Source organism: Pelodiscus sinensis, chromosome 2, assembly GCF_052426305.1.
Source record: "Pelodiscus sinensis isolate ZL-2025 chromosome 2, ASM5242630v1, whole genome shotgun sequence".
Lineage (NCBI taxonomy): Eukaryota > Metazoa > Chordata > Testudines > Trionychidae > Pelodiscus > Pelodiscus sinensis.
In genome coordinates, this window is record NC_143053.1 from 71,010,809 (window position 1) to 71,031,833 (window position 21,025).

The window sequence follows — 21,025 nt, forward strand, 5'->3', positions numbered from 1 at the left end:
CCGCTTCATTTACTATTTCGGTCACCTACATTTGTGTCCCTACTCTGAACTGGGGTGCAAGTGTAGACATACCCTTTGTTACATTCTCCATTTACTGCTAAGAATTTAAAACAGTTCCTTCTTTTTGCTGATGTAATTCTGTGCTAAAAAAAGTTGTATGTGTACATACCTGGCCTTTCAAAAGGTTCATCGTATACATCTGTCTATCCAATACTCATTGCAATGTGATGCCCTGCACTGTCACTCTCATAGTGACGCCGCCCTCCATCAGTTGATTCTCTGCTTTTCTGACAGGCATTTTTACATTTTCTGCCCTACCATCCCTTACAAGTAGAAAATGTTTCCATTCTAAATCCACAAAACCTTATCCATAATGTTCCATCCCAAAATTTACTTCACCCCTAACGCAATCAATTATAACCTGAGCTAGGCTAGGAGGGGGTGAATTGTCAGAACTGCTCCTGTCTGACAAAGAATTGTGCACATCCTGTCATTGTTGCCCTGTCTCCCCTTTGCTCTCAGCCATCTCATTCACCTGTTATCGCTTTTCATTCAGACTACGGGTTGAACCTCTCTAGTCCAGAACTTCCTGGTCTGGAAGCATCCGTCATCTGGAATGTTTTTAGTTAGCCAGATGTCCACTTTTCGTGGGTGTGGCCAAGTTTCCCACAGTCCCATAAAGTTTGTTTATAACCACCAGTCCTAGCCCTCAGTGTTCTGTGCTGTTATTTAGCTCTAATTTTCCTCTAAATGTCCGGTACCATCCCAGTAAGCAGTGGCACTGTTGGTAATGCTGCTAGACAATACTGACCTCCCATGGTCCAAAAAATTCTCTGGTTCAGAACCAGTCAGATCCTGAGGGTGCCGGACTAGCAGGTTCAATCTGTATAAGCTCTTTCGGCAGGGACTGAGACTTCATATATGTTTCAACAGCACCTTGCACAATGGGGCCTTTATAATCAAGCACAATAGAAATGTTAAACAACAATGAGTAATTCATAACATATATTCCAGTGGTAAGAAATAAGACTCCAGCACCCCTGTCCATGAGCTCAGAGGCTCTCAATCTATCCAAACAACTGTATCCCTTTCAGGATTCTGATTTGTCTTGCATACTCCCAAGTTATACATCACTTTAAAACTGCTTACTTACAAAAGCAGAAAAAACCACATAAGTGTCACAGCACACTGTTACTGCAAAATTGCTTACTTTCTAATTTTTACCATGTAATTATAAAATAAATCAATTGGAGTATAAATATTGTACTCACAATAGTGTATAATATACCGCTCAGTGTACAAAAGTCATTGTCTGCATGAAATTTCAGTGTGTACTGATTTGACTAGTGCTTTTTTATTTAGCCTGTTGTAAAACCAGGCAACTATCTAGACCAGCTAATGTACTTTCTGGAAGACCTCTGTGTACCTCTAGGGATACATGTACCACTGACTGAGAACCACTGCCTAGCTAAAAAACAATAGGAAAAAAATCTACAGCAATATGGCATTGTCAATGTCAAAATTTACTGTGTTTTATTACGGGTTGAAGATTTGGAGATTAATGTACATGGCAATTTTCTGTTAGCTTTCTAATATGGTATCATTTAGGTCAGAGTTAAATCTCTATTATCTAGGGAGATTTCCTAACAAGTATATTTATTATTTTTTGGCATCAAACTTAACAGCCTTGTTCTCTGCTGTCGGAGGTCTCCCATCTATATAATGTTTTTCCATTGTACTGCAGCACAGTTGATTGGTCTTCCCCTTGCAGCTTGTAAAATAAGAACACATTACATCACACAGTATGTGTGCTCCTAAGCAAACTTCCAGAAAGATACCCATGAACAATGTTTGCTGAGAATTGTTGACACTTCCCATAAATGTGCTAGCTGCTAGTGTGGGCTTGCATACCCATTCACCTAATATTGAAGCTTGACAGTAATGTAGTAATGTTTATTCAGCATGTCGGGGAAGGTGGTACTTAAAGAGATGGGCACGAGCGAGGCAGGTGGAACCTGGAAGTCTTTTCCATCAGCATCAATAGCTGCCCTTTTTACATACCAGCTGTATGGGAAATTGTAGATTAACTTTATCATGAAGACTTCTAGGAATGTAACGCTTTTGCCAGTGGGCTATGAAACATATACTGGAAGTGACCATTAGAATAACAAATCTGATCACAGTTCTAGCCAAGATATTTATATCACATATCCAGCTAATTCAGCGTGCTCTCTAATGCCTCATTATGTAGGCATTTCTTTAACCAAAGTGATTAAACTGAGGTAGGATGCTGATGGGGATCGTCCATCTGAGACAGCTTCATCCAGTATAAAAATGCATCTGAACATGAACTGGCCTGATGATTCATTTATCCTTTCATGTTAAAAAAAAATTCCTTTAAAGTTTTCTATGACTGTCATACATAATGAATAACTTTGGCAAAGCAAGGGCTAGTTCTGGTACCAAATTTGTGTGCCAAATAACTATTCATTTGTTTGGATATTCTGTGTAAAGAAATGTAACAAAGTAAGATCTGTTAATCCATTTGCCAGTCCTATTGGTCACGCATGCAAGGCAAAGATATGTGGCGGTTCAGTGATTTAGGAAAACCTCACAAACCCAACGATGCCTATAGTAATTTACTCACCTTGATCATGATTTATTCTGTCAGCGAGGTGCCCCATTGTAGCATCAACCTTTGTTGCAGCTTTTCTTCAGTGTTCATGTTTGTTTCTTTTGTTTTCTGTTGCCAGCTACAGCTCTTTGCTGTGAGCCCTCTCATATTATCAACATCCGCTAAAGTAAGCCCTGAAGTGAAAAGCTGAAGCTACAAGACATTCCCCAAGTGAGTCTCACTACAACAGAGTGCATCTGTATTTCCGAGAAAATATACTTCTGATAATGAGCACAACTTGTAGCAATTATAAAACTTGGTTTCTTTCTTCTTGTTGGCTCCCAGCTAAGACAATTAAACACACCCTCATTGTAATGCTTTTACTGCTGACCCTTCCCTTCACATCCATGTTCTCTCCTGTTCCATTGACATTCTATTGAAACTGATGGAATGGCAAGGTGTCCCTTGTTCATTTGGAGGTATGTTCTGCTGGCGATATCTGCAGCAGCAGGCAGCCCTTGAAGTTGTAGACTGATGGGTATATTTATCATGGTGAAGAATGCCTGGCTGTGTGTTTTGATTGTTCTTAATGATATGCCAGCCAGGAGTTAGAGATAAATTCTGCTTGATGTTCCTGTTAATACAAGGCAGCAGTCAACTTTGCACAGGCTTAGCACTTGTAGATAATGTCCTCATTTGGAGTATAAGCTCTTTGAGCCGGAGATTGTCTTTAGCTCCATATTTGTACAGTGCCTAGCACAATGGGGCTGTGATCCGTGACCACAGTGTAAATAATAATCTCTCACTCACGCACATAGACACACACACACACACACACACACACACACACGCTCCAAAATATACTTTATGTATCTGATGCAAGAATAATTCATAATTTGTATAGAAGACAGGACCTTTTAACAAGTGGGTAGTCTGATGGCAGACAAATCACACCAAATAGCACAATACTTTCCATTATACATAAATCACCACATTTAAAATTGTTATCATCAGATTATGTGGATGCATGACTCACAGCCACCTCCCTGTCTACAAAGAATCACTCTTTAAGCAGGCTGCCACGCGCCTACTGCACCTGATTGTCTCATCGGCACATTCCAGCTAACAAAGGCAGGCAAGCCGAGGCAGAGCCGGGGACACTGATACACTTGTTCTATCCCCACAGGTGTAGCAGCGTGCTGTTTTGAAAGCTTTCTGGGTGTAGGCGTTGGAGCTGCATTCTTTCTTTAATTTGTATTCACTTATTTTTTGAGGCAGATGGTACGGCAGCCAACACAAGAGTGCACAAAATCTTCTGTTTGAAACAAAGACCACAAAGCTCATACCATTACAGCAAACCCAGTCCACTTGGTCACAATGGGGAGAAAAAGAAGACAAATCACTGCTTATCCTTCCCAACCTGATAGACAATATTTTCTTCAAGTACTGGTGGAGCTAACAGAAGACAGGGTGAGATGTATTCCACATACAGTTCCATAGGAATATATATTTTATGTATAATCCATACTTGTTATTACTTATATGGTAGTACAAATGTGCATGGTGCTTTACAGGCAGATAAGTAAAGAAGGAACCAGATTTTCATCTTCTTATGTCACAGGTTTTAAGGTCATAAGAGAGCACTATGATCATTCAATCTGGACTCCTATATAACACGAGGCAAAGAATTTCACTTAGTATCTAGTGTGATCCCAAAGTTCCAACCCTAAAAACCCTACCATCTTTTAAATTAGTGCTTTTGCAAGTTTTTGGATTACAGTACTGCCAATTAATATCCTCCATTTAGTTATAGAACTGCAATATACCACATGCAAGGGGCATCAGTATTGAGATGAAATAACTACCTTTAGCACATGAGGGGTTCAGTCATTCTACCAGCCCATTCAGTTCTTAGTCTCTGCTGAGACAGCCAACAAGATTTCCGATGGTGTTTCTTCTGATATATCTACTTGGAACTGGATGTAAGTCAGCAACTCATTTCTTATGAAAACAGCCTGCATAGTTGGAATTGTTCTGAAAAATGATTCAGCCAGTCAGAAGATTAGAAGGACTATTTGATGCCTACAAAATGATGACCAAAGCAAATTACACACTGCTAATTTGTCAATAAAGGGTATTATAATTGTGAAGTGTAATTTGCTAAATTTAAGTTCACAATTCCCATTAAAAACAAATGCAACTTGTGTGTCTGTCATGCTGAGCTGAAAATTTGCCCCCAGATTTATTTCAGAAAGTATGCATAATGGGACAGTTTCCTGGAGTTGCACCTATTTTAAAGCCAATTTTAAATAAAAAACAGCCTTCTTTTGCAGACCCATAAGTGCTGTTATCTTACACTCATTCAGATAAGTTACCTTCAGCTTTTCTGTCTGCACATGCAGAGAAACAAATCCAACCCCACTTCCAATGCAAGTTTAGACAACATGGTTAAATTAACAGTTTGAACATTAGAAAAGAGATTAGGATAATTAATGCCAAGATGATAGAACTAGGAGTGTTTTGTACTATAGGTAGGGCCACTGTTTGGGAGGTCAAAAGAGAAGTTTTACCATCAGCTTACAACACGTACTAACAGCGAAGCTTAAAAAATAATTTCTTACTTCCCTGAAAAACAGATAAATAGCTTAAATAAAAGCTTTTTTTTAAAAATGGATGCCAAAAGTTGGACATCTAATCTCAGATTTATATATGACCTGATTTTCAAAAGTGCTGAGCACTTAACAGCTTCAGCGGAAGTTGTTGGGTGCTAATAACACCTCTGAAAAGCACACTATTTGGAGAGCTATATAAGGCTAAATGAGATCAGGGGAGAAAATCAACCTAAAATATGCAACTCCAGCTATGAGAATAGTGTAGCTAGAGTCGATGTACATAAGGTCAGATTCCTGCAGCATCCCCACTGCAGGTGGTCAGCAGGAAAAACTCTCCTATCGATTTCCTTTACTCCTTATGACTCGATTGAGTACCAGGGTAAACGGGAGTGCCATTGGCAGTTGATTTAGTGGGTTCTTTCTAGACATGCTAAATTGAGCCCTGGGAGTTCCATCTCTGCAATGTCGATCTCCAGGTAAGTGAAGACAAGCTCCTTCCATTTTTAGATACCCCACTTGAGAGACCTTAGAAAGACCTACTATTCAAAGGGTAGGTACTTGAAAATCAGGTCTACTGAAATTGTCTAGGGTAGGACTCTCAAAAATCACGGCACCCAAAATCATTAATCATGTTTCAAATCTTAGCCTTCAGTTACCTGACTTTTGACATCCAAGTATGAACATTTTGGCCTGGAGAATAATTAAAGCAGAAAAGAAAACAAACATTTTCCAAGCTGTTGAGTGAGTCCTGAGACAAGAGCAATCAGAAACACAGTCAGAATCATTCTGCAATTTCCACTCAGGAGCAGATGCTTGAAATCTCTCCATTATATCCCAGGGCAACATTATCATAGAATCCTAGGGCTATAAAAGATCTCAGGAGGTCATCGAGTCCAGCCTCCCGCCCAAAGCAGGACCAACCCCAACTACATCATCCCAGCCACTGTTTTGTCAAGCCAGGACTTAAAAACCTCTAGAGATGGAGATTCCACTACCTCCCTAAGGAACCCATTCTAGAGCTTCACCGCCCTCCTAGTGACATAGTTTTTTTCTAATATCCAGCATAGACCTTCCCCATTGCAATTTAAGACCATTACTCCTTGTTCTGCCATCCATCACTACTGAGAACAGCCTCTCTCCATTCTCTTTGAAGCCTCCTTTCAGGAAGTTGAAGGCTGCTATCAAATCCCCTCTCACTCTTCTCTTCTGCAGACTAAATAAGCCCAAATCCCTCAGCCTCTCCTTGTAGGTCTGGTGCTTCAGCCCCCTAATCATTTTGGTTGCCCTCCGCTGGACCCTTTCCAATGCATTCACATCCTTTCTATAGTGGGGGACCCAAAACTGGACATACTCCAGATGTGGCCTCACCCATGCTGAATAAAGGGGAATAATAACTTCTCTAAATCTGCTGGAAATGCTCCTGCTAATGCACCCTAATATGCCATTAGCCTTCTTGGCTACCAGGGCACATTGTTGACTCAGATCCAGCTTCTCATCCACTGTAATCCTCAGGTCCCTTTCTGAGGAACTGCTACTTAGCCAGTCAGTTCCCAGCCTGTAACAATGCTTGGGGTTCTTTTGTCCCCAGTGGAGGACTCTGCACTTGTCCTTATTGAACCTCATCAGATTTCTTTTTGGCCCAATCTTCCAATTCGTCTAGGCCCTATCCCTGCCACCAACATATCTACCTCTCCCCCTAGTTTAGTGTCATCCACAAACTTTCTGAAGGTGCAATCCATCCCCTCATCCAGATTATTAATAAAGATGTTGAACAAAAGCGGCCCTAGAACCAATCCTTGGGGCACCACACTTGAAAATGGCTGCCAACCAGACATTGAGCTGTTGATCACTACCCATTGGGCTTGACAATCTAGCCAGCTTTCTATCCAGCCAGCTTTCTATCCACCTTACAGTCCATTTAATATTGTGAGAGACCATATCAAAAGCTTTGCTAAAGTCAAGGTATATCACATCCACTGATGTCCCCATGTCCACAGAACCAGTTACCTCATCATAGAAGCTGATCAGATTGGTCAGGCATAACTTTCCTTTGGTGGATCCATGTTGACTAGTCCTGATCACTTTCCCCTCTTCTAAGTGCTTCAAAATGGATTCCTTGGGGATCCTCTCCATGATTTTTCCGGGGACTGAGGTAAAGCTGACCAGTCTGTAGTTTCTTGGAGTGTCCGTCTTCCTTTTTCAAAGATGGGCACTACATTTGCCTTTTTCCAATCATCCGGGACCTCTCCCGATCTCCACAAGTTTTCAAAGATAATGGTCAAAGGCTCTGCACTGACATTTACCAACTCCCTCAGTATGCTTGGATGCATTAAATCCATCCCCATGGATTTGTGTATTTCTAGCTTTTCTAAATAGTTCTTAACCTGTTCTTTTCCCACCAAGAGCTGCCTACGTCCTTCCCATACTGTGTTGCCTAGTGCAGTAGTCTGGGAGCTGACCTTCTCTGTGAAGACAGAGGCGAAAAAAGCATTAAGTACTTCAGCTTTTCCTACATCATCTGTCACTGGGTTACCTCCCTCATCAAGTAAAGGCCCCAAACCCTCCCTGGTCACCCTCTTATTGCTAACATGCCTGTAGACACCTTTCTTGTTTCCCTTCACATCCCTTCCTTTGATCCCTTCATTAGCTTCATTTGATCCTTATATAGTTCGGTCCTCAGTAATTTTCAGTTTTCTGTGTATCCTTGCTCCCCTACTTGAATCCGTCAAAAAAAATTCTCCCCCAAAAGACAAATACTTTTGTTTATTTTTACCTACCTCTGGCCTGTTTAGCTCTTCACTGCCCCTATTATATGGTCTTGGTGTTGCTCAGGCAGCTTTTTCTTCATCTAAGGGACTTGTAAAAGTGGAGGATATTTTAACAAATGGGAAGAATGTAGCCTACACACTCAAGACACCTTTCCTCCATTTTCAGAGCTGCACCTCACCATAACACAAAAGCATGTTTTGGACAGTTAAAGGATTAAAGGGATACATAGCCCAATCCAATGAATCATATTGTAGAACAGTGGCTTTCAAGCAGGGGTACACATACCCCTGGGGACACACACAGGTCTTGTAGGGGTGTCATCAACTAATTTAGATATTTCCCTAATTCTACAACAGGCTACCTAAAAATCACTAGTGAAGTCCATACAAACTACAATTTCACATATATAAATGGTTTGCTTATGCTGCTGTATACACTGTACACTGAAGTACAATATTTATATTCAAATTAACTGATTTTCTAATTACATGCTGAAAATGAGAAAGTAAGCAATTTGTCAATAGTAATTTGCTGTGATACTTTAATATTTTTATGTCTGGCTTGGTAACTAGTTTATAAGTGAGACGTGTCAAGTACGCAAGACAAATCAGACCCTGAAAAGGGTACTGTAGTCTGGAAAGGTTGACAGCTACTGTTGTAGAGCTTTCCAAAATAAAAACTTAGAAATAAAGGTAAAGAAAGCACAAATATCTGACTGAAACACGGATTTTTTTTTCTTTTGAGGATTCTTGTTCTATGTACTACAAGCTTCTGTTTAGCTACAGAAACATGTTTTATGATTCCTTCAAATACAAACTATACGTTGGTGACCCTTCAAATTCTACAACATTCACTCATCACTATGACATAATGATCCTGGTCTATGCATGCACACTGGTATAGAGGATCTCCTGGTAGCATTTGTCAAGCTGACCACCTCTCACCAGTGTCTAGCGATTAGATTAAATTAATAGTTCACTGACTAGTGGATTTTAATTTCTGTAGCAAGATTCCCCTATCATCTATGCAAGGTGAAAACTAGCATACACAGCTTGCAGCTTGAACAATCATAATAGGAAAAGGGTTTTACAAATCAGTATTGTGAACAAAAACATGCAGGATCCTGCTAAGTGGCGTTCAGGGGTAGGGGGGCTTTCCTTTCTTTTTCTGCTAAAAGCATTATAGGATATCAAATGGCAAATATCAGAGTGACAGCTTTTGTTTTCATAATCTATTGAAAAGTTAACAAAGTAAAGAAGATATAATCATTCGGGTAAAGCAGGATATGAAGCAGGCTGGGGCTTGCACTAAAAATGCATAAAGTTATTTCACTAAAAGACAGAGGCACTTGCCCATGGCAGGTGCAAAACTCAGGCAGCGCTCTTATTGCCTCAAGAAAAGGACAAAACCTGCAGAAAATGTTGAAACATGTTCTAAGCCTCCTCAACAGCCATTCTTTAAAATAAAAAAAAAATAAATAAAAAAAACCTGAAGTTCTGTCTTCATTGTCTGCCAGCAAAGATTGTGGTTTGCAGGGCTTGGGGGAGTGCAAAGAAAAAAAATGAAGTGGGTTTTTTTGGAATCTCTGAATCAGGAGATTTTTGAGGACATGGATTCTAAGGCAGAATTTTAGAAAATGTGTTTGCAAGATGCTCTGGTGTAAACCAAAAAAAAACAATATTTGGAGTGACTCACACAACTGTCTGACTCTGTGCAATGAATGAACAAAACATGTCAACCACCCACCAGCATCTTGGTTCCTGCTGAAAACACCCTATTGTGCTTATTTTCCTGGTTTCCGAGCCCTGATATGTGTTCTAGTTCTGGTATTTCAGGTGTTTGTGACTGGTTCTTTAAGCTCTCCCACCATGCCTTGAGGCTAGATTGTGGCATATAGCCACCACATTGCACAGCTGGTGGGGTAGAATCACATCACTGCAGGGGGCGCATCAGGGAGAATTCTATTTCAGAGTCATCTACCAAGACTTTCAAAGATGGGTGCCTAAAGTTAGGGTGTTAAATCCATATTTGAGTCCCTGAGTGACTGGCCTGACTTTCAAAGGTCTTGAAGTCTTGGCTTCAATGCCACCTTGAGCCCTCCAGTCAGACAAGGAAAGAGGAGGAAGAGCAATTAAGAAACACCTTAAAGGAGTGCAACACGCAGCCCCTCAGTGGCTGGACAGCTCCACCGTTGAGAGCAATCTTCATCCTTCCCTCTTCCTTATCAGATACTTTGACTTGGGGGAAAGCAAATTGTTAGCAGTCATCTGCACTCACTCAGGCACAGGGGATGTGGTCCTCACACAATCCCTCTTGGAAAAGGAACTCCTTTCTCTCCAACCCCATAGATTTGTCATACAAGACTGGTGGGGCATTGATGGTAAATAGGTCTATGAAAACTCTGTTGGAAAAATTTGCCAAAATCCACTGAATTTCTTTTTTTAATCTGCAGTGGCTACTGACTTGAATTAATCACATAGGTCCAAACTCCTTCCTGGAGTCCCTTACCTCAAAAGTAGTTCTGCTGATTAACTGAAAGACCTCCATTGACATGAATGGGTTTACAACAGGATTCACCCAAGCTGTTTTATAAACATGGATCCATATCATCTCCATTTCCTCCTCTTCTCCTCTTTGCAATGCCACAGCACACAGATGTCATCTTCGCGATACCTGTTGAGGAGAAAAAATGTGCAGTAGGTCCTATGCTCTGAGAGAAGGCCATTTCTCTAGACAGTTTCTTCTGTGGGGTTAAGAGAGAATATCCTGTAGGTGGGAAAGCTAAAGGAAGAAAGGCCATCTTGATAGCCAACAAGGTTTAATACCAGTCAGCCAAAATAATGGTGTACTTCCTATCATAAACTGTGTTCTACTGTTGTCATGTACTTTTAACAACTGCAACCTACCTACCTAGAAGTGGCTGAATTTCAGTTCTCAGTTAAATGATTCTAGCGCGCACACACACACACACACACACACACACACACACACTATATGAATATAAATGCAGCATGAAAATTGCCGTGCAACTTCCGTCTGGCATCATTCAAATGCAGTCATGGCTCACATGTTCTCAACAGAGTTGTCACAGACTTTGTATATATATCATCATTCAGTCAGGTGCTAATAAGGTAGGGCCACAAGGATTTTGTGGAAGCTTGTGCAGGGAACAATTCTTCTAGTTCTGCTGAAACTGCAGATAACAAACCTTATGCAGCGGCCAGGCAGAAAAAGTCAGCCAATGAATACCCTAAAAAACTACTTCAGCATTAGACTAATTGACAGATGCAGGTTTATTTAACCGAACCTACCATTATGCTACAATGGGATAGTCTCTGACTTGCTAGCGACTTGAACTATTTAAAGAACTCCCTTTGCAAGTGAGAGGCAATGGAGTAAATCACATATCCAGTTTGAAAGAAAATAATTCATTTGCCTGGAAACTGGATGTACCCAGAAAAAGAGTCCAGGATCTTGCCACCCACCATTAGAAAAAAACACAGCTAGATTTGTATTATGCATTACTGTTGAAGCTCCGCAGTACCTTGAAGAGGCAAAAGCAGGCACTGACCTGCATGCATTTTTCCAGTCCCGGCCCTGGCTGATATGAGTAACAGTCGGGAAAACACAGAGAGCTTTAAAAAAAAAAGTTCAAATGACACAAAAATTACCTGACTCATTACTATTATCAGAAAGTTACTGAATATTTAGCATTCTGTAACCAGACAAACCTCTTTCAGAAGGGGGAGGGAGAAGTTACACAGCCAGGGCTTTATCAATATACTTATCTGAAACAAAAGTCCCTTAGGGCAATGAGTTTTTATTTCCTGCCTACACACACACACCTGTCTCTCTTGAACACACACACACTAACAAACTGTGATTGCAGCACTTACTTGAAGAGAGATTCCTTTGGTAAAACAGCTGCTTCTGTCACAGTTGTCTGGAGCTCTCTCTTTCATTGTCAGATACCGATTGGAACTAAGATGACTAGCTATTTTAAATTGAAAATTCTGATGCCTGCCCTCGCATGAGGGGACTGAAGAGTTTTGGCACCATGGGGTGAGTGGGTAGAGAAACGCTTGTTGCGGAGGTTTCAGATTCCTCTTTAACCTACTACCTGCTACTATTGTCTGCTTATGCCTCTTGATCTTTCCTCACAGGCAAGAACTGTCTTCAGCCAAACTATTTCTGCCATCTTGTGTCCCAGCCTGAGCAGTTCTCGGCTCTTGGAGTGTGCACCTGGAGTAACTCACCTGTCTGAAATCAGCATCTTGAGTATCAATTATGGGTTTGGCAGGTGGTATCACAATATCACTCCCCTGGCAAAGGTCTTCAGAATCCAGACTTGTAGCTGTGAGGCCAGGTGGAATGCAAGTTAGGTTGCCCCTATGGATTTTGTAGAGCTCAAGAGACTCAAGAGGTTATCTAGCACATCTCCATACCCTGAGGCAGCATCTGGGCCTCCTGTCATACAGTGAGAGCTAAGGGTGATAACGGGGGAGTGCCAGGATATAGAAATCCCAGTGTTATGCAGAAAGCCAGGCAGTGGGTGTAAGATGCTCAGGGGGAGTTAGTGGCTGTGTCCAGGAACCTGCTCAGTGGCAACAAGTTCCCCCATCAAGGGAAAGAGAACATCTTCTTAAGCAATTCTCTTTGACATGTCGAGTGACAGACTATAAAGGGAGTCATATGCAGCTGTTCTCTGACAGAAAAATGCAATTCAATTAAGGGCATTTGAAGATTAAGGGATCAAAGGAAGATATGTAGATGATTCCAGAAGATGTCCCCATAAAGATATGGATATGCGTGTGGTACACTTCATAGTTGCGAGAGACAGACAGAGGTAGATGTGACATATTCTGAACTAATGCACTTGTTTCCTGTTTCTGGAATAAAAGTTGCATCACACTTCAGTGTTCTGCCTGACAAATGAACGGGCATGTGCAAAAACTGCATATTTCATCCAGCTATAGGTAGGGAAGTAATGCACAGTAGCAATTTTTAACAGATGAAAGGGCTCTGGAGAATTACTCGGTTTTGTACAAAACGATGGCTATGGCTAATCCTCACTATGTGGTAAGGAGATATCAGCAAAGCCAGAACAAATTACAAAAATGTTTTTTAAGTTATAGCCAATGTAAATGGTATAGCCAGGTTCCAGGGTGGTGTCAAGTGGCATTGGTTCTGGGGTGGGTCTAAAACCAGTCTATTTTCAAGTTATATGGTTCACTTGCAGCTCAGACTGGCAGCCTTTTTGCAAGAAGAGCAGATCTGACCAGATTTCCGTACATGAAAATTGCAAGATTAGTACAACTCATGGGATTTCCATATGGTGCTGAAGGCTAATGAGAATAGTTTGTAAGATTTCAGCCCCTTTACTTAGCTTTGGCATGGTCTTAACGTCAAAACTGAAGTACAGACCTAAATCTAATCTTAATCTGAAGCATGTTTTCCTGATTCATTCATGTCTGAATTTCATACTGCAAAACTGAAATGACACCAAATAGAGTAAAAAGCATATTAAAACTGTTTTGTAATTAGCTTGGCATCACATTAGCAGCAATTATGAGGAAATTGCATTTACCACACATTTTATGGGTTTAATTTTCTTTTCAGTTAGTGCAATTGTTTTGCAATTGTTAATTCTCAGCTTTAGTTAAAATAAATTTAAAGTTAATGAGATCAAAAAAAGTTGCATTAAGCAGATTGTTTTGAGGAGAACAACAAGATTAAATTGTTTTAAAACTAGGAAATTCTTTATTGAAGAGTTGAGTCAACTGATCTGAATTGCAAGCTGCATCCTAACATGGCACCTGTACATTCTGATGTGTTGTCATAACCCTCAGAGCTATGTAAACAAGCAAGTTCTATCGTGTTGCTGGCTGACTCCAGTAATCACAGACACTGACAAAGTGATCTCTGGAGGAGTCAGGTATATCATAAATAATAATAATAATTTATTTTAAAACAGGAAAAGTTAAACAAGCAGGAAGATTTTTGAAGGATTTTGAGAGGGGTGAAGACCATCCATTTCAAACACAGGTATAGACATGTTTAAACATCTAAATCCATATTTAAATGCCCTGATTTTCAAAGGTCTGATGTACTTCAGCTCCACCTGAGGTACCTGGGATCTGCAAGCATCTTGATTAGAAAACTGGGCTGTAATATTTTTAAGTATCCTATTGTAAAGATACTATTGCCCATAGGGCTTCTCATTGGCTAACCCCAGGTGAGTGTATTACTGGTGAGAGGAGCCCAACTGATAATACTAGAAACCAGATTTGTTGGTGCCAGATGGCATAAGTCTATTGAAGTAGGTGGACCTATGATCATTTATACGAGCTGGGGATCTGGCCCAGAGTTCGCTATTCTCAAAAAATACAGTGTATGCGCAGCAATAAGTGGCCATCTTCCAACATTCTGACATTTCACCTGATAAGCCACACCACATCAGTAATGACAGGTCATTCAATCTTCACCATATTTTAATTGTCATCAAATTTCCCCAACCACAAGCTGCTAATGGACTCCAGAGGTGGGATTTTCAAAACTGCTACATAATAAGAACGGCCATACTGGGTCAGACAAAAGGTCCATTTAGCCCAGTATCCTGTCTCTGACCGTGGCCAATCCCAGATGCCCCAGAAGGAGTGAACATAACAAGGAATCATCAAGCAAGCCCTCTCCCATTACCCATTCCCAGCCTCTGACAGAGACTAGGGACACCATTCCTGCCCATCCAGCCTAATAGCCATTGATGGACCTAACCTGTATGAATTTATCTAGTTCCTTCTTGAACCCTGTGTTTTATTAATTTCATTTGGTGACCCCTAGTTCTTATGTTATGGGAACTAGTAAATAATTTTTTTTTCACTTTTTACACACCAGTTTCCTCCTACAAAGAGAGGAGAGTTAGGTGAAAATTGGGTGCTTTTGAAAATTTTACCATAGATGTCCATTCATTCCCAGCATACAATTTAGGGAGTGATAAACACTAGCTATTGGACTCTATTTAAAACCGTGGTGTCCAACACACTAGCCACTAGCTACATGTGGCTATTTGACCAGTTAAGTGTGGCTAGTTTGCTATTACAGTAGCCACTATATAGGCTACTGCTTCAGAACTGGTTGGACACCACTGAAAAACAACAGGCCCTCTATTTGCAGGGGGAGCATTGTGAGAAGGAGAATAATCCCAATGATGACTTTATAAAAGTATAACTCAGAGCAAAACAAGAAATCTTGCTTAGTGATCTAACATGAGCTCTGCCTAATTTTCAGACTTCCCTCCTGTTCTAATGACAGTTCAGCGACACCAGTGCCAAGCTGCTGAGAAGAGTCAAGATTTGAGACATGTTCTGTGTTTTACATTCATGATCTCTGCAAACATTGATCATGGAAAGGCACCCCTTAAATATAACAAATAGTACATACATGAGAAAGCCTTCCTCCACCCCAAGTACTTATTCATCCATTTCAGTACCAATTTCATTTAACTAACCTGTCTGAAACAAGTACAAGTGGAGACTTTATCCAAGGTTTGGATTTTGGTCTCAAATGTTCAAGGATTTACCAGAAAGCAGTTCCTCGAATTAGCTCTGGCAATCTGAACCCTCTTGAGAACTGTATGGCAGATGGCAAAACATTAATCATTCAACCTTGGCAACTAGCATCTCTGGCTATAATGTGACTTCCTTCGTAACCTTGAGCTCAGAGAGGTGGCCACACAAATGTTGTAGGAAAGAGAAATGTACAAGTCATGCTGCATTTAGACCTTAAAAACACTCTTCTCTCATTCAGATTACACTGACACCCAAAATGCCTGATACTGAGAAACATATATTCCTGTAGGTTTCAGAGAAGGAGCCATGATTTAGTTTGTTTCAGCAAAATCAACAAAGAGTCCGGTGGCACCTTATAGACTAATGAATTTATTAGGGCATAAGCTTTCATAGATACAACTCCTTTCACTCTTCATCTTTTCACTTGAATTGTGCAATATATATGTTTAGTTTGACAAACTAAATGAGCAAATTATAAGCAGAAGCTTCGGTCAAGGGTTTACTTTGTTTTCAGATTGCCTAGCCTTCCACAAATTCTCTTTTCCATTTTACAGTACACTCAGTTGCAATGGGAGTACTGTGGAATAAATGAACATACCTGAAAGGTGTTTGTTCTGCAGCTTTCCAGGTATATGCTAATGTGAGTGCCCCCCAGTGGTTCTGTACTGCCATTATAGGCTAAGAGGGGAAAAAGAACCACTTGTTACCATGCTATAATATGTTTCTGCTCCAGGCATCAGATTTCACATCAAGTTAGCCTTCCTGTACTATGCAAACAAAGCAGTTAAAATAAACTGTTAGAATCACCCTTGGTAAAGGAGAGCTGGATATCCTACCAGTAGCATGGAAACCAAGTAATGAAGCTCTTCACAGTGGCTGAAGTTGGAGATATTAACAATGCCACTAAGGGCTTGGTTCAGCTGCGACAGTGACATCATCATTACGTTTATTGTGAGTATTGTCTTTAAGGGCTATGATAGCATGTGAATTAGAGTGGCTGATTTCAGTTCAGGTTCAGCTAAGGCTGCATCCTCAGTCTTGCACTATGAACCTCATTTGTCAGGAAGCTGTTAGCCATAAAAATTCACGCTGGCCTAGAAAACTAGCAACTAGTGTCTCAGCTTAGGGGCAATTTATCTCCCAAAATGTATTGGCTAATAACAAAACTATACAGGGTTTTCTCACTGAGCGGCATTGCACAAAAGTAAAGCTGGTGCACTAGAGGGGTGAATCAGGCCCTGTGCACTCAATTGCCCAACTGAAGGCGAGCATCCTCCAAAATCTCTCATTGAGTGTTAGTTGGACATGGAGGGGATGGAGTTCAATCACTACATTCCTTCTTGTCTTGGCCATGGCCCCTCTCTGGTCTGTGTTGACCACTTTGAAGACCCTGGTTGGGCATCTGCCACTCCTCTTCTCCAGGCAAGCTCTCCACCAGCAGAGGTTATCTCCTGTCTTATTTTAGGGGAAATTGTGATACTCCAGTGCTGAACCATGCCTTGCAAGTTTTCTTTTCCCATTAGGGATGGTGAGACCAGTCAGTTACACCATTTCTATAATCCCCAGCACAGTTACAGTCATTTCCCTTCCCACACTAATGATTCTTTATCCCTCAATCAATATGGAAAACAACGTACAGCCCAGCAGACGAAGACATGACAAATACTGGGAAATTTGGGAAGGAGTTTTCTGGTCCACTCTGTTACCTACCAGAAATTGTTAACAGAAATAGAGGCTAAACTATCTTTATATCTTCAAGATGCTAAATGCAAAGTTTGGGGGGGAGGGATAAATGGACAGCCCCTGTTTCCCTGCTTTCCAAATTTTTTTCAGAATTCATCATCAAACAGCACTTTGTATGTCACTGCTCTGACAGTACAGCTCAACTATAACCATGAGGGATTATTTTAAGGGTGAGACAATGGCTCCCTCTCTGTGCCTGTTTCATCTATAGTCTTGTCATTGAATCTGCCAAAGAGCCCCACAAATTATTACCAGTTTTGGTAGATTTGTTATGATGTGGACAGTCCACTAGGAACTGGGCTCAAACTATCTGAGGCGGAGATGGGATTTTGGAACTATCTGAGGCAGAGATGAAAACGTAAACAGTGTTGTAGTTTGTATACAACCGCAGGAAGAATAGGCAGGATATTCCTACAAATATTCCAAAGGCTGTCACGCCTCCTGCATCATGCATGCTTTATTACTTCCTTGTCACCAAGAGGAACCTTCAGCCATATGAGAGAGCAAAAGAATTACATGTATTCATGGGAAATGGCGGGTTAAATTGCTCATACTGTTTCCCACGAATCCATCCTTCCATTTTTTTATTTTAGTGATGCTATCATACCCACTAGCACTATTGTTGCTGCACACCCTTGATTTTCACTCACCCACCTTCAGCAGGGTGCTTCTGAATAGCTGTGATTCTGCTGCAGGCAGGAGCATGTCAGAGAACATTGCTCAGGAGGGGCTCGCATGCCTTATCCACCTGAGAAAAGAGCCATGGAGTCTGTCCATGCAAGTTTGGAGAGGGTAATGGTCCGGGTGGCCAATAAGCCTGAAGTGGATCCATTAGCCAAACCCTGCTTAGCTTGGTCTATATTAGGGCTACGTCTATACGGCTTCCTTCTTGCGCAAAAGCCTATGCAAATGAAGTGTGGATTAGCATATTGCTGTGCTTCATTTGCATAATTAATTAGGGGCTGTTTTTGCGCAAGAGGCTTTTGCACAAAAAGGAGCTGTGTAGATAGCTCCTTTTTGCCCAAAAAACCCGCTTGTGCAAGAGCCGTTCTTCCTGAAAAAATGCTAATCCGCGCTTCATTTGCATAAACTTTTGCGCAAGAAGGAAGCAGTAAAGACGTAGCTTAGGACCTTATTCAAAATACTGTAGATCACCCAAGCAATGCCTGTTTACTCAAAAGGAGCTTTCCAAAGACCCCAAAAGGAGCTGGGCAATCTTTGAAACCCCTCCCCATTGTCTTTTGTGCTTGGTGATGAGAAATTCTCCCTAATTCTAGATCTTCCCATGCCAAAAAAAGTTTCAATGCTAGTCATGTTCCCATCTCAGCAAGAGAACAAAATCATTCCTGTGAATTGTGTCAGACTCAGTCAATTGTTTTGGGAGTGTGACTGGATTTTCCAGCAAAGAAGACAGAATGAAATCCTTTTACTACGTTAGTGACCTTAGATTCTTTATGATGCAGATTAAGAGAATGAAACAGGATCAAAGCCAGGATTTTTTGCTGGATACAAAAAAAATCCTTTTGAAAAAAGAAAAAAAGAGAGAAGATGGTAGTAAATGTGCTTTATGAGGAAGAAAAAAATTGTTTGTGCCTAAGACATTGGAGAAATTGTTCAAGGACAGTTCATGCATATAAAATATGACCTTTGTATTACTGCCAAGGTCAATGAGACCTAGAGTGATCTGCCGCAAAACTGTGGTTTTGCATATTCACTTATCTCTTTTTTTCTTCCTGCTTTCTTCACTGTATTTTAGAAATAAGTACCCTTCTCCCACTTCCTGAATATTTGGCACTTTTCCCAAGATGCATATGTAGGAAGCAGAATACAACCATCCCCCATTTTCTTGAGTTGTGGATTTTATTTTTGGGGAATGGGGGTGGGATAAAGTTAAATTCAAATGTGCCTTGTGGTCATTTGTCTGATTCTCAGGCCCAAAACATCTTGCTGGCAACAAATACTGTCTTTCACCTGCTCACTCCCCAACCCTTCTGCTTACTCTCAAACTGAAGCTGTACTACCCACTGTCCATCTTCATATTATCATTGTATTAACATTGGGTGGAGTCTGTCCATTTGCTTAGAGAAGTCTGCTCCTAGAAGTCGGCTCCCCACCACATGGCTCCCTAGTGCAAAAGTTATCTACTATATATTTTAGAGAGTTTGTCTGTTTGATCAAGATCTCCTCCTAAACAGTACACCACATTCAGTATCCAGCTTCCTCTTATCATAACTTAAAGCAAAGTTAGGGTTTGGTTGTGCCAGGAAAACAGGATGTGCCTGGAATGGGATTCTCTCTCATAAAACCAAACAGAAAAGAGATAGAATAATCAAATCAAGTACAGTCCTCAAAACTCATGTAACCAAGCAAATCTGAAAGAGACTGAACCAAGATGTGCCAGCAACATAGGATGAACCTGCAGTAGGATTGCTTCTCAATAAACCTTACAGAAAATAGATAAAATGGGGAAATTTGGAGTAGTGCTCTGTCTTGGCAGAGTTAATTCAATGCTTAAGGTTTGAAAACTAGAAGACAATGTTATTGGAAACCAAATGGACTATAGCCCTTTTTGTTAAAACATAGCTAGTGATATTGTTTACTTTTACTAAAATTAACTTCATAAAAATAACACTATATTTTTAAAAAAATGTAATCACTTCAATAAAGCATATACATTTTCCTTTTATTTTCCAAAAGATATTGAGTTAAGGACCCAAGTAATGACGGGTAAATCTTCTAGTTGAGTTATAAGTGCTTTTTGCTTATTGTTGTGTGTTTTTCTATTTTTACAATAATGTATTTATTATAGTTTTGATTCTGATTTGCTCTGTACTTTAAAGTGCAATAATGCTTGCTGATGTAACATTCATTTAAAGTCATATGCAACTCCTACTGACTTCAAGAGGAGCATACAATGCAAGGCAGAATTGTCAGTGCTGAAGTCAGACTGCCTTTCCTTTGCAAATTAAATATATATTCCTCATTACTTTGCATTTTTTGTATTTGGTTGTAGTAATGTGGACTTAGGAAGGCCCTAGTTTTTATTTCATTAGGAAATTATAAAACTTAATTCAAATACAAGGATATTGAAACATTATAGCAGAAATCAAAACCAACATCCCCAAAAGGTAATAATCTCAAAGGCCGTGTCCAGACTCAGGGGTTTTTTCGGGAAAAGTAGCCTTTTCCCGAAAAAACTTCCCCTGCGTCCAGACTCAAGCCGCGTTCTTTCGAAATTATTTCGAAAGAACGCGGCTTTTCTTTCGATGGCGGTAAACCTCATTTCACGAGGAAGAACGCCTTCCTTCGAAAGTTCCTCTTTCGAAGGAAGGCGTTCTTCAATGTAAAGAGGCCGTCTTCGAAAGAGTGCATCCAGACTCGCTGGGTGCTCTCTTTCGAAAAAGCGTATTTTTCTTTCGAAAGATCCGCCTGCAGTCTAGACGCGATCTTTCAAAAGATGCTCTTTCGAAAGATGCTTTCGAAAGAGCATCTTTCGAAAGAAGCCTGCAGTCTAGACATAGCCAAAGTAAGGTCATCCTGCTTACCCAAAATGGTGTTATAGCTTATGGACTCAGTAAAGGAATGACTGGGTGAAATTAAATGCCCTGTGTTGTGAAGGAGGTCATATTACATGATCTTAAAAGTTCCTTCTGGTCTTAAAATCTATTAATTTAAAATCTATCAATCAAAAATTATCATCCGTACATAGCCGTGCCCTG

General features: G+C 40.6%; 1 long non-coding RNA gene across 2 annotated transcripts in view; it reads right to left on the reverse strand.

Moving 5' to 3' along the window:
- The window catches only part of LOC112547036 (uncharacterized), a 31,465-nt gene extending 10,663 nt beyond the window's left edge, over positions 1–20,802 (reverse strand). Inside the window, exons 1-5 of one of the 2 annotated variants that reach the window (XR_012901464.2) lie at positions 10,504–20,802; positions 8,004–8,082; positions 7,234–7,513; positions 2,648–4,648; positions 812–951 (exon numbers count right to left, since the gene is read on the reverse strand). This is a non-coding gene — a long non-coding RNA (uncharacterized LOC112547036). The remainder of the gene's footprint in view (positions 1–811; positions 952–2,647; positions 4,649–7,233; positions 7,514–8,003; positions 8,083–10,503) is intronic. The other variant, XR_012901465.2, reaches the window with a different exon arrangement.
- Positions 20,803–21,025: the final 223 nt, after the last annotated feature.